This window comes from Diceros bicornis, chromosome 21 (genome assembly GCF_020826845.1).
Source record: "Diceros bicornis minor isolate mBicDic1 chromosome 21, mDicBic1.mat.cur, whole genome shotgun sequence".
In the NCBI taxonomy this organism is placed as follows: domain Eukaryota; kingdom Metazoa; phylum Chordata; class Mammalia; order Perissodactyla; family Rhinocerotidae; genus Diceros; species Diceros bicornis.
In genome coordinates, this window is record NC_080760.1 from 41,624,891 (window position 1) to 41,639,086 (window position 14,196).

The window sequence follows — 14,196 nt, forward strand, 5'->3', positions numbered from 1 at the left end:
GTGGGACCACACTGGGTGCAAGGCCCAGGTGTCTCCTGTTCTGGAAGCTCAGTCTTAGGCTCAGCTCTGACCTGTCTTTGCCTCGTCATCACTATCCTCAACCAGATACTCCTGGATCTCTTGCATGACCCAGGCCCTGGGGGAAGCTTCACGGTGGGGACTGGCCCCACAGGTGATCCTGACCAGAAGGGCCCCTCCCAGGATGCCCCAGCAGAGCGGGTACCAGTATCCCTGGCTGCAGAGCTGGGTCTCAATGAGGAAGCATGGTGGCAGGTGGTCCAAGGAGGGCTTCTGCAGGGTCCAGCCCCTGGCAGCAGCTCTGAGCTCTGCCCACCTCTGCAGAGCCACAGGGAGCTGTGGGCATCCTGGCCTTTCTCAGTGGGGTTGGGGGCTGCATCTGGGAGAGAAGCAAAGAGGTCTGACCTCCCCAAAGCCATGGCACTGTCAGGTCCAATGTATACATACAGAGCATGCAGTGGAAGCTTTCCCCGGGGGCCTTGAACACCTTCTCATTCGTCTTGCACACCGGGCTGACTGTGGGGGGGAACTAGGTCTGCAGCTTGAGCATGAAGGCCTCCATCAGCCTGTAGACACTGGCCTTTTTGTGGCCTTGGTGTTGACGGCTGGCATGAAGACGGAGGGGGTAACAAACAGGCGGTTATAGAAGGCGAACTCCTTCAGAGTGTAGTCACACATGGGCTGCACCACCACCACGTCACTGTTTGCCTACTCTAAGAAGCCCGTCCCAGGCAAGCAAGGCCCCTCGTCCAGTACCAGGCTGGTCATGAGCTTGATGGCCAGGCAGGTGCAGCTGTCAACATCAGCTTCTTGGAGTAACCGTAGATCTGAGCCATGTGCAGGAACAAGTGTGTCCATAGGATCTGTAGACGCTCCTCCTTGGCTGTCAGAATCCTCACTGAGTTGAACAGTCTGGACAGAGCCTTCATCTAGGCAGCTATGGGTGCCCAGCTGCGCTCTGGGGGTCCTGGTTGTGGGCTGGCTCAGCTGCTACTCTCCATGGCAGCACAGCACAGATGCCAGGTTAAACACCTCTTCTAAGGCAATGATGAATGTTGGTTTGAAACCTCTGGGGTTTCCTGGGGTGAAATTCTAACTGGCCCCAGTACACGGAGGGTAGGGAGAGACTGAAGAAAGAGGCAGGCCACTCCAAATTGGTAGGTGCCAGCTTTAAGAAGCAAGAGAACTTACTTAGGAGGTTTGTCCTGGGCAGTCACAAGAGGAGTAGATCTCCGCATTTGCCCGCCAGAACTTTAAGAGTTTATGCAGAGCCCTTAATTGGGTTCAGTCACGTATACCATCCAGATGGTCTCAACAACACATTGCTTTCTCAAGGCTATATCCTTGAAAATGGCTCCCACTGTAGGAACAGTGGGAAGAACATACATTCCAAGGAGAATGGAGGGGGTGAAGAACCCCTTGATTGCCTGGGTCTAGCTTTCAGATCAACTGGAGGTTATGTCCTTTCAATGACCTCCTCCAACAATGTGCCAGGGAAAGCCATCAGTCTGCAAGATCAGCTTCATTTCAGCCAGGGTTTTTGCTCTGTCCTCTGGGCTCTGGCCACAGCCTGCTCCCTTGTCAATGTAGACAACTCCTGTCACAAAACACAGTCTTTTGGCAGAATCTCCACTCAGGCCCTCAAGGACCTGACAGAACCCGGACCCAGACAAAGGCCCCCCAGACCATGCCAGAAGAACCTGCTCGCTCAGAAAGATCAGCTGATTCTTCCCAAGCTTGGCTCTGAACTTGTGGACGTAAAACACCGTGAAACAGTTCCTGCAGAAAGCGTCTCCCACTCAGGTCACCACGACAGGAAGGCCTTCCTTGCGCTTCACACACTGAATCTGCTAGAGCCTTGATCTTGGACTTCCCAGCCTCCAGAACTGTGAGAAATACATTTCTGTTGTTTATAAGCCACCCAGTCTATGGTATTCTGTTATAGCAGCCTGAACTGACTAATACAGGGTAGAATAGTCCAACTAAAATTTGGTGACTAAAATGATCAATCTCTTTCTTTTTGAAACATCTCTTCAGTCTCTTTCAGTTGATAAGCCACTGATTAAGAGCTCAAACTCCCTACAGGCCTGATGTTTTCCCTCTTAGGAAGTCTCTCCTTTCCTTTCTTCCTGGAGGACCCACACCCATTCACCTTGGCTGGACCTACTTTTCTGCACACAACTCTCTTTACCCCACCTGCATGGGAGTCCCAGCTTGGCCCCCGTCTTGGTTCTTTGACATCAATGAAGTCATCCTTCATTGTCAAGCAATGATGGAAATTCAAAATGCGTGTTTTCTCTGAAAATATTGTGGTAAGTTGTATTTAGATTTTCAGGCTAGTTGCCAAAGGCTCCTTTCTCCACCAATGTAACTGATATCTGGCAATGAGAACTTTTGGAAAAGTAATCATGTTACCAAATGAATAACTAAATAAAACTGAAGAATATATTTTCTGTTTATTAATTTTATTTCTTAAATTATTGTAGAGGAAAACTGGCTGTTTTTTGGGTATATAGTTCTTTGAATTTTAACACATGATGTATGTAACCACCTTCACAATCAGGATACAGAACAGTTACAGTGCCCCCAAACCTACTTTGTGATATCCTTTTAAACTAACATCCCCCATCCCTATCTTGGCAACCACTCTGTTTTGTTCTCCATCACTGTAATTTTGTCACTTCAAGAATATTATATAAATGGAATCTTTTGAGATTGGCTCTTTTCACTCAGCATAATTCCATGGAGATCTATCCAAGTTATTGCATGTATCAATAGTTTGTTCCTTTTTAATGTTATATAGTATTCCACTGTATGAATATACTACAGTTTATCTATCCATGTGCCCACTGAAGGACATTTGGGTGGTTTCCAGTTTTGGCAATTGCAAATAGAGCTGCTATAAACTTTCACGTATGGATGTTTGTGTGAATGTAGGTTTTCATATTTCAAGGGGAAATGCCCAGGAGTGGAATTTCTTAGTCATTTGATACATGTATGTTTGACTTTATAAGAAACTGCCAACCTGTTTTCCAGAGAAGCCATATTATTTTCCATTCCTACCAACAAAATACAAGAGTTCCAGTTGCTCCATATCCTCACTAACATTTAGTATTACCAGTACTTTTTATTTTAGCCATTCTAATAGGTAGTTTGCATTTCTTAGGCTTTTAATTTGCATTTCTCTAGTGGCTAATTATGCTGACCATCTCTTCGTATGCATATTTGTATCTTCTTTAAGGAAGTGTCTGTTCTTCCACACCTGCATCTTCAAGGAAGTGTCTGTTCTTTTGCCCATTTTTTCAATTGGGTTTTTGTTTTCTTACTGTTGATTTTAGAGAGTTCTTTATATATACACATATACAAGTTCTTTGTCAGATATCTAATTTAAAAATAGTTTCTTCTAGTCTGTACCTTGTCTCTTCAATCCCTTAATAATGTCTTTTGCAGAGCAAAAGTTTTTAATTTTAATGAAGTTCAGTTTCTAATTTTTTTTTTGAATTGTGCTTTTGGTGTCATTTCTAAGAACTCCAATTCTTCTATTTTCTATAGTTTCTGATGAGAAATCTGTCATTTGAATTGTTCCCCTATGGGTAAGGCATCATTTCTCCCTGGCTGCTTTAAAGATATTTTTCTTTATTAGTTTTCAGAAGTTTGATTATGATGTGTCTGGGTGTCGATTTTTAGGGGTTTATCCTGTATGAGTTTTGCTTAGCTTCTTGAATCTGTAGAGTTAAGTCTTTTGCTAGACTTGGGAAATTTTCAGCTATTATTTCCTCAAATATTTTTTCATCACCATCCTCTTTCTCCTCTTTTTGGGTCTCCAGTGACTAAATTTTAGACCTTTTTTTATTGCCCCACAGGTCCCTGTGACTCTGTAAATTTTTGTTCAATCTCTTTTCTCTTTGTTGCTCAGATTGGATGATCTCTATTGATCTATTTTTAGATTCACTGACTATTTTCTCTGAGCCCATCTAAGTGAGTTTGTTAATATATTTTTTGGTTATTGTACTTTTTATTTCTAAAATTTTCATTTGATTCTTTTTATCTTTTATTTCTTTGCTGAGATTTTCTATTTTTTCAGTAGTTTCATGATTATTTGCTATTGTTCATTGTGGTCTTTTTAAAATAGCTACTTAAAATTTTGTCTTTGTCAGAAAATTATAATATCAGTTTGCTTAGAATGCCATAACAAAATACCACAGACTGTGTGGCTTAAATAACAGAAATTTATTTTCTCGCTGTTCGGGAGGCTGGAAGTCAGAGATCAAGGTGCCAGCATGTTTGGTGTCTTCCAAGGCCTCTCTCCAACTTGCAGATGGCTGCTTTCTCGCTGGGTCTCAGATGGTCTTTCTTCTCTGCACAGGCATCCCTGGTGGCTCTCTGTGTGTCTAAGTTTCTTCTTCTTATGAAGACACCAGTCAGATTGGATTAGAGCCCACTCTAATGGCCTCATTGTAACTTAATCACCTTTGTAAAGAACTTACCTCCAAATATAGTCACACTCTGATGTACTGGGGGTCAGGGCTTCAATATATTCATTTGGAGAGAACACAATTCAGCCCATAACACTGCGTCATCTGGAGGTTACTGTCTGTTGATTGTCTTTCCCTATGTCAGTTGAGTTTCCTGGTTCTTCACGTGCTGAGTAAGTTTAGATTGCATCCTGCACATTTTGTATGTTATGTTGTGAGACTCTCGGCCTTATTTAAATCCTATTGAAAACATAAATATTTTTGCTTTATCAGGCTGTTGAGCTGGCTAGGTTTAAGCTACAAGTTCCAACTTGCCTTCTGTGGGCTGTAGTTCCAATGTCACCTCAGTTTTTAAAGACTTTGCAGTTCCAATTAGATCTGTCACATGTGTGCGCCAACCAGAGGTCAGCCTGTGATGGGGGCAGTGGCCTGTCTGTATGTTCAGTCCTCTGAATTCTTCAATATGCTGATTAGGATCACAGCAGTGCATGCACAGATTGGGGGGGATGCCTAGGAGTTCATAAGTAACTTTATGTGGTCACTTTCTTGGTCTTGTTCTTCTTTGCAATCTACTGGTACTTGTGCCGTTGGTGTCTTTCTTTTGTTCCTTTAGCTAGAAAGCTGGGGCTTTAGTTAATCCTGCCACACATTTTTGTGACTATGTTCGTGTCCAGGGCCCATTGCTGGGAGGACAGAACAAGAGTAAAAATCAAGGGGGAGTCACCCCACATTCTTGGAATTACAGCTCCCCTGATCAGAGAAGAAGGGCCCCCCAACACCCTCTCTGTTCAGTGTGCTCCCATAGGGGCCTCTGTTACCAAAACCATGGCATTACTTAAGGACTGCGATATGAGAAAACAGAAGGAAGAAAAAGGTCAAGTGAAATTTATATGCTCTTTTGTTGCAGTGTTAGCGTTCTCTTTTCACTCTTTGAGGCAGAATTAAGGGCTTCTCTGGAGCTCTCTGTTTGTGCTGGTACTCATTTCTGGGTTTCAGGCTGCACTGTGTTCAGGCTGGGGGATACCAGAGGGAAAAACAATGAAAAAGTCACCACAGGTTTGGTGGTACTTCAAATTCTGATTCTCTTTCCCAAGCTTTTTGCTACTATTTACTTCTCAGGTCCCCAGGTAGCTGCTCCACGCGTTCTGTCCAGGTCTTATAGCTGCACTCAGCGGGAGAGATAGAGCGGATTGTGCTTCCTCCATCTTACCAGGAATGGGAAACCCGTGAAACAGAACAGTATTAAAATTGAGTAAGAAGGGGCCGGCCCGGTGTCATAGTGGTCAAATTCTTGTGCTCCTCTTTGGTGGCCTGGGATTTGCAGGTCTGGCTCCCGGGCGTTGACCTACTCACCGCTTATCAAGCCATGCTGTGGCAGGCATCCCAAATATAAAATAGGGGAAGATGGGCACAGATGCCAGCTCATGGCCAATCTTCCTCAAGAAAAAGAGGAGGATTGGCAATGGAGGTTAGCTCAGGGCTAATCTTCCTCACCAAAAAAAAAAAAAAAAAAGTAAGAAAATGATGGAAATATGTCTTTTGAATACTAATTCTTAAGGCAAACAGATATAATTAGGAGAAGATGAAGATATGGGTAGAAGTTTATGTGAAAAATAGCAGTTCTGAAGGAGATATCTAAAAATCTACAAAGGTATTTGAAATTGAGAATATTGGCATCTATTTAATTTTAGATGAAAATGGATAGTTTCTATCTTCTTGAATGCTGACATATGACTAATACTATCTTTATACTTACAAGCAATGATTAGAGTAATTTTTTGGCTCAGAAAAGAAGGAGTGGGGAAGAGTAACATTCATGGAGAATGTAAGAGTGAAATAAGAGAGAAATGGTGTTTAAAATGATATGTGTGTGTATTAATATGTTTGAGTTTGACAGTAAAGACAGTGAAGGACAGAAGAAAGAGGAAAGCTGTGAGTTCTTGAGTCCCCTTAATGGGAAGACTAGAGATATGAGAAAAAACTTATGTCATGTTATTCTTTGGTGACCAGACGGTGGCACCGTCGGCATGAGACAGCATAGTGCTGCCTTCTCCAAAATAAGGTTTGTACATTCCAGGATTTATCCAGACTTTCAAAAGCAGTGGAGCATATTCAATCATATTTCTCTTGCAAAAATGAATGATATTAGTTATATTTTTAGGTAAGGCAAAGAAGTTTATATCATTAATCAGTAAACTAAACTAAAATTTAACTCATATTTCTTATTTTCTTTAAATTCTATCCTTGTGTATTTTGTAATAGACACAATCATAGTAATTACATCCAGCACACATTTTACTGTATAACAAGCACTTCTTTAAATGCTTTACGTATATTAATTATTTTAACTCTCACAACACCTACTGCATATATTTGTATCCCCATTTAAAAGCTGAAGGACAGGCAGGTTAAGGAACTAGCATAAGACCAATTCACTAATAAGTGACAGAATCAGGTTTATTAGTATAGTCAGGCATATATTTAATTTATACATAAATTACTACATTTTTAAACCAATAAAAAGACTACTAGAAGTATGGGAATCAAGTTTGGAGACTATTTGTCTAAAGCTAATAGACAAGATGGCAACATAAGACTGTACTCACAGGGAAGTCAACCCAATATTCGGTGTAGTATATTAGCATTTATAAAGTACATGCAAGATCCCATTTAATTCCCACAATAACCTTTGAAGTAGTCATGTATCTCTCAAGAGCATGAGGAAAATGAAAAATAATATTTAATGGTGTCTGACAGGCTTGGGCGAAAGTCTAGCGTTACCCCGCACCATATCTTAGGGGATTTCCTAACTTCTTTGAATTCCATTTTTCTCATTTTAAAAGTGGGCAAAATAGTACATAGCTTGTTGGGTAATTATAGTATTAAACGGTATATTACAATTAATATAGAGTAGTGGTTAAGAATATAGATTCAGGAGCTGGACTCAGGGTTTGAATCCTAGCTCTGCCACTTCTTAGTGGCAACTTTCCTCGTTAAGTCACAAATTTTCTCTCTGCCTTAGTTTTCTCATCTGAAGAATAGGGCTAATAACACTATCTACCTTACAGAGCTTTTTGTGTGGACTGATTCATGTAATGTATTTAGGACCTGGCACCAAAGTAATACTCAATAAATAATGATTGTTATAATAAATATAGAGAGCTTAACACAGAGTAGGCATTCAATTAGTACAATTGTTTGTAATCATTGTACCCATTGAGAGCTTTATCCAAGATGATGCAATTAAGAAGAATCCAGGTGTCTTCTTTCTAGGTTCCATGCTGTACACAACTGGATTTTACATGCATGGGTACTTCTCCCTTGAGAGATGTAGACAAAATGTGTTCCTGGGGAGAGGGCACTTAGGCTTGCGCTCATCAAGAAAGACAGCACTGGGATCTGAGTACGATTTGGGGAGATAGGACATGGAGGAGGGAATCCAGGGAGAAGGAATGATGCAAAAGCCAAGAGACAGGAAGAGAAACAAATGCTCAAGGCAAAGTGAGTAAAATGTTTTGATTGGAGCAGAGCTACATTTTAGAAAGCTTAATCTGGGAGTGTTATTTGGGTAGAATTAGAATAGGAAAAGACCTAAGAAGTGAAGAGACAAAAGAGAGGTTTATTGTGCTCAGCCAGTTATGAGTAGTAAGGACCAGAACTAAGGGAGCCACTGGGAACATGGAAAAGAGAGGAGAGATGAAAGATGCACTCCAAAAGGGAAGTCAGTGGGATTTGGAAACTCATTAAATGACAGATGAGCAAATGGAAGTAAACAGAATGACACCAGTATTTTCATTTTAGTCGGTGTGGCATTTATGATGACATTGAGGAACAGGAAGGTAATATTTCGAGGGGCAATGATAGGTTTGACTTTTTACATTGAATTTGAATTAACAGAGAAACATTTCCAGTAAAAATGTCCTGGGACATTTGGAAAACAGATTGCTCAGTCCGAATATAGAGTTGGAAGTCATTTGCATAGAGGACAAACCGAAGGAGGTCTTTATTATCCAAAGAAGATTCACAGTGGAGAAAGATCATTTAAATAAATCCGTACAGAACAACACCAATATTTAACAATAAATAGAGAAAAACTGGTTAAATGGGGACTTAAAAAGAAGCAAATAATTATAAACTATTATTTATATAATTATATGTATGGTTATATTTAAAACAATTTATACTGTAATTCCAACTGGCTACTAATTCTTAGCATGAACAAATAATTAATTGTTTAGTTGTTGTCGTTGTTGCCATATACCCAATAAATCTGGGTACTAGTCTGTTATGAGAATCTTCGCTCCCATTTTACTTCAGGAAAAAAAACATAAATGCATATTTATTTTCTAAATTTTTTGTCATCTCAAGGTCTTTTTTTTTAAATAAATCATTGGCAAGTTGATTAGAATTTTATCTAGTCTTTCATGTACAAACCTCACATATAGTAAAGAAGCCAATCTTGGCTTCTTTGATGTGGAGTGGAAATTTAAAGACTTTTTTGGCAAACAATCTTAATGCAATATCCTTTTAGATTTTTGTAATAATTTTCCCTGAACTTTTAAAAAATACTTCTTTAAAAATTTTGGTAAAATAACGTAAAATTTATCATCTTAACCGTTTTTAAGTATATAGTTCAGTAGTGTTAAACATATTCACATTGTTGTGCAACCGATTTCCAGAACTTGTTCAACTTGTGAAACGGACACTCTATAGCCATTAAACAACAATTCCCCATGTCCCCTTCCCCCTAGCTTCTGGAAATCTCTTTTGAATGTATATCCAGATGTGGAATTGGTAGATCATATGGAAATTTTATTTTTAATTTTTTGAAGAACTGCCACACTCTTTTCTATAGTGGTTACATCATTTTACATTCCCGCCAACAGTGCACAAATTTCTCTACATCCTTGCCAACACTTGTTTTTTCTGTCTTGTTTTCTTTTTATAGTAGCCATCTTAATTAGTGTGAGGTGATATCTCATTGTGGTTTTGATTTACATTTCCCAGTGAGCATCTGTTCATGTGCTTATTGGCCATTCACATATCTTGGAGAAATGTCTATTTCAGGTATATTTGGAGAAACGTCTATTCAAGTCCTTGGCCCATTTTTGAATCAGGTGGTTTGTGTTTTTGTTGTTGAATCTTACAAGTTCTCTATTTAACCTGGATATCAACTCCTTATCAGATTTTTGGTTTGCAAATCTTTTCTCCAGTTCTGTAGGTTGCCTTTTCACTCAGTCTGTTGTGTCCTTTAGCACACAAAAGTTTTAAATTTTGACGTATCCCAACTTATCTATTTTTAATTTCATTGCCTGTGCCTTTGGTGTCATATCTGATGGGGTTCAGAACGTGCTACCCCAAAATACGACTCCTTGGCATACATAATATTTTAAGCTGAAGGAGTTTGTGAAAACGGCAAGTCATAAAACCCTTATGTGAGAAGTGCCCTCCCAGTACCCAGAGGAAAGAAACATCCTTATCTCTGAAGATAAAGGAATGCTGAGAAGAATCCAAACAAACAGGCCTTGCTATTTCCCCCAGTTTATGGCACTTACCTCATATTCTTTGATCTATCGTATTTCTCCACGTCTGTCCACTCTTCATCAAATCTAGCATCAAAACACTCAAGTTGAACTATTGCTTTGGGTCTTGATTTCCTTTTGAAGGCTCCTGTGTCACCTAAAACTTATATTAAATAAATCTGATTTCTTTCTCCTGTTAAATCTGTCTTGGTCAGTTTCATTTTCAAGCCCGGCCAGGAATCCCAAGAGTGTAGAGGAAAATTTTTTCTTCCCCTTCGCGTCCAAGAAATTACTAACAAAACCAATGTCATGAAGATACTTCCCTGTGTTTTCTTTTAAGAGCTTTATAGTTTAGGGTCTTACATTTAGGTCTTTCATCCATTTTGAATTGGTTTTTGTATATGGTATAAGATAACTGTACAACTTCATTCTTTTGCATGAAAACTGGATATCCAGTTTTCCCAACACTGGTGAAAAGACTGTCCTTTCCCCATTGAATATTCTTGGCATACTTATCAAAAATCATTTGACTATATATATGACTATATATTTGACTATATATATATTGACTATGTATATATTTCTGGGCTCTCTATTCTATTCCCTTGGTCTATATGTCTGTCTTTATACCAGCATCATCGCTTTGATTACTACAGCTTTGTAATAAGCTTGAAATTGGAATGTGTGAGACCTTCAACTTTGTTCTTCTTTTTCAAGATTGTTTTGGCTATTCAAATACTGTTTTTTACTTTTACAATATAATTTTAAAGAGGGCAAATTTTGCTAAAATATTTAAGGTTCATCATTTTTTTTCCAAGGACTTAATTTTTTGATATTCAAATCATCTTCTGTGAAGACTTTGAAGTTATTCTATAATCGTCTTCATAAATTTATCTTCTTCTTTTGTTAACTGAAATAACTCTTCCAGACTGTCTTATATGAATGGCTTTGCAAGTATTTCAGCTGTACACTGACCTCATGTAATCCTGTGTCTTTTACAAGATACGCAATTTTACTCTGAAATGGAATTGCTCTTGTATTTCAAGGTACTGCTAGATGTTTACATGTGATAATCAGTGAATGACTGCCTCATTTGTCTCAATGGACTAGGAAACTTTATGTTAAGTAGGGAGTGATGTTTGAGTGGAGACTAAGTTTTATAAATTGTTAGTTCTTTGGTGAATATTTTACAGAATTAAACTTTATGAGTTTGGAGATTTTGATGATAAATACTTAAATAAAGATAACTTGTTATTGTTGAGGCCACAAGAGTGGATGTATTTTTCAGCATAAAGTGCTTGAGAGACTTGGAAAGAAAACCAAAGAAACTCAAAGAAACCCAAATCAAAAGAAAACCAAATTCATTAACTTCACTGAGTATGTTCAAGATTCCAAGCACAGTTCTAGGCATAGGAAGTGGAGAATGAAGGTATAGTAGGATTTGCCCAAGTTTTTTCTCTCAAATGTCACTGCTTTTTACCCAGAACTAACATATGGATGAGAAGCATTACAGGTCCCAGGAGCTCTGGACTTGACTAGTCACCGGCCTCTGAGTATTCTCTGTTGAGTTTAATCAAACACATAAGAACAAGTCCAACCTCAGAGAGGAAGGCTCCAAGGCTATGTTCTGGACGTGGTCTGGACTCAAACTGAAGAGAAAATGAGTATGGAAATCACTTGTGACATACAATTCACATATCTTCCCATTTGCCTATTTGTTTAGGTTCTTGTTGCATTCCACAAAGTATTGGAACAGATCTTGGGATGCGGTGGGGGAGAAACTATAAATTTAAAATTGTAAAATAATAATTGAAAATCACAGTGAAAGAAAAAGGCAATATAAATATGCTATTCATAACATAGATGATGTGACAGAGTCACATTTGGTCCTGGCAAAAAAAAAAAAAAATACAATGAGGAATATTGCTCTCTTTATTCACGCTATTTGTCTGACTGAGGTTCTTGAAATTTTAGAAAATGAAGAAAAATGTAAAAATAATTTTAAAATAATTCATAATCCCATCACAAAGAGATTTACAACTGTTAATATTTTCACGTGTTTTCCTCCCAGTTTTTCTCTTTCTCTCTCTCTGTGCATAGATTATATCATGAACATTTTCCCATGTCAGTAACTACCATATGCAAACCTGATTTGTAATGGTCTTAAAATGTTACCTCATATGGACATACCATAATTATTCCAAACTCCTCTTTATTATTGGATATTTTGACTGTCCAATAATAAAAAAAGATTGTCCAAAAGAATAAAAAGAAAGAAAGAGGATAAAAATAATGGTAAATGCTAAAGGACCTTGGGTTTCAATTTCTTTTAAAATAAAGTAGGAGGTGAGGAGTAAGAGATGTATCTCTCATTCAGCTCCCATTGAGTCACACACTTACAGACTCATGCAGAGGCACAATTAGAGACCATACAAAGCTCTACATTTTTGACTGTATACTTGACCACCATTCCATCTCCCTTCTGTCTGTCCTATACACTATTCCTACTGGGCTTTTGTCACAACTGGGGTTCACCCACCTTGATGTTAGTTAATAATAGCTGAAAGTATTTCCCCTCAGAACTATTTACAATTTAATAAGAGATTCTAGAGATCTAACAGAACCATGTACAAGAAAAGGTATAAATATATAATGGTGGCGTTTGAAGCATATTTACAAAGTCATATTGTTTTATTCATTCTCCTTCATTCATTTCTTTTAAGAGTTGAGCTATCTATGTGCTAGGCACAGCGTTTGACTGAGAACACCAAAATAAACAAACCTTTAAGGAGTTTACTGCCTAAGCAGTTCTCAACCAGGAGGTAACACCACTTCTCTCTCCATGTTTGAAAATGTTGGGGCAATTTTTGTTGTTCCATTGACCTGGGAGACATTATTGATATTTAGTGGGCAGGGATGCTAAATACTCTAGAAAAATTTGCACAGAGAAGAATTGTCCTGCCCCAACCAGTGGTGTCTCCACTGATAAACAAATGCTAGAATATGAATAATAGTAGTGCTAATAAATTATTATAGAACTGTACTGTGTTAAGCTCTTTACCCATATTGTCTAATTTAACCTCACATTGACGCTTTGGAGTAAATACTGTCTCCACGTTCCTGAATAGCTTAAAGAGCACAAGAACTCTCTCAAGTTTACACTGCTGGTAAGTGGCAGAACCAGATTTTAAACAATGTCCTAGATTTGACCCCAGAACCCACAATCTTTATAACTATGCCATATAGCTTCTTAAGCTAAAGATAAAACAGAACCTGGAGATCATGTTTGAGCAACCTAGGGACACAAACTATGATTTATTTGTCTTTCTTCCTTACACCTGGTACAAAGACTGCAATAATGCCTGTCCATTTTATGTTATTTTATTTAGTCTAATCCTTCTCATTTTTACAGATAAAGAAAACTGAAGTCCAGGGAGGTTAAGTCCTTCTAGTACATGGCAAAACTGAGATTAGCATTCAAGGAAGATTAGAATTCGAGGCAGCCACTGTGGAAAACAGTATGCAGGTCATTCAAAAAATTAAAATTAGAGCTACCATATGATCCAGCAGTCCCACTTCTGAGTATATCCAAAGGAAATTATATCACTATCTCGAAAAGCTATGTGATATAACGTTCATTGCAGCATTATTCACAATAGCCAAGAAATGGAAACCACCTGTGTCCATCGATGGATGAATGGATAAAGAAAATGTAGGGTGTTATATGTGACGGAATTGGCTTGGGGGTGGGGAAAATGGGGATATATTGGTCAAAGGGCACAATTTTTTAAGATGAATAAATTCTGGGAATCTGATGTACAGCATGGTAACTATAACTAATGCTGAATTGTATACTTTCAAGTTGCTAAAAGAGTAGATCTTAAATGTTTTCACTACCAAAAAAAAAGGTAATTATGTAAAGTGTTGGAAGCTACTGTTAATCATTGTTAACAGTGGCTTATTAATCAAAGATTAATGACTAATTAATGATTAATTATAATTAATAATCAGTGATTGTGAAATGTAATCATTTCATAATATATGGGTGTATCAAATCAACATATTGTATACTTTAAACTTATACAATGTTATATATCAATTATATCTCAATAAAGCTGGAAAAAAAAAATAGAATACATCCACCCTGGATCACTTTAAAAAAAAAAGAATCCAGAGAAGGG

General features: G+C 38.3%; 1 pseudogene; it reads right to left on the reverse strand.

The window, feature by feature from the left end:
• Nucleotides 1–250: 250 nt before the first annotated feature.
• Nucleotides 251–947, reverse strand: LOC131419419 (cytoplasmic tRNA 2-thiolation protein 2-like; annotated as a pseudogene).
• Between the last annotated feature and the right edge of the window lie 13,249 nt (nt 948–14,196).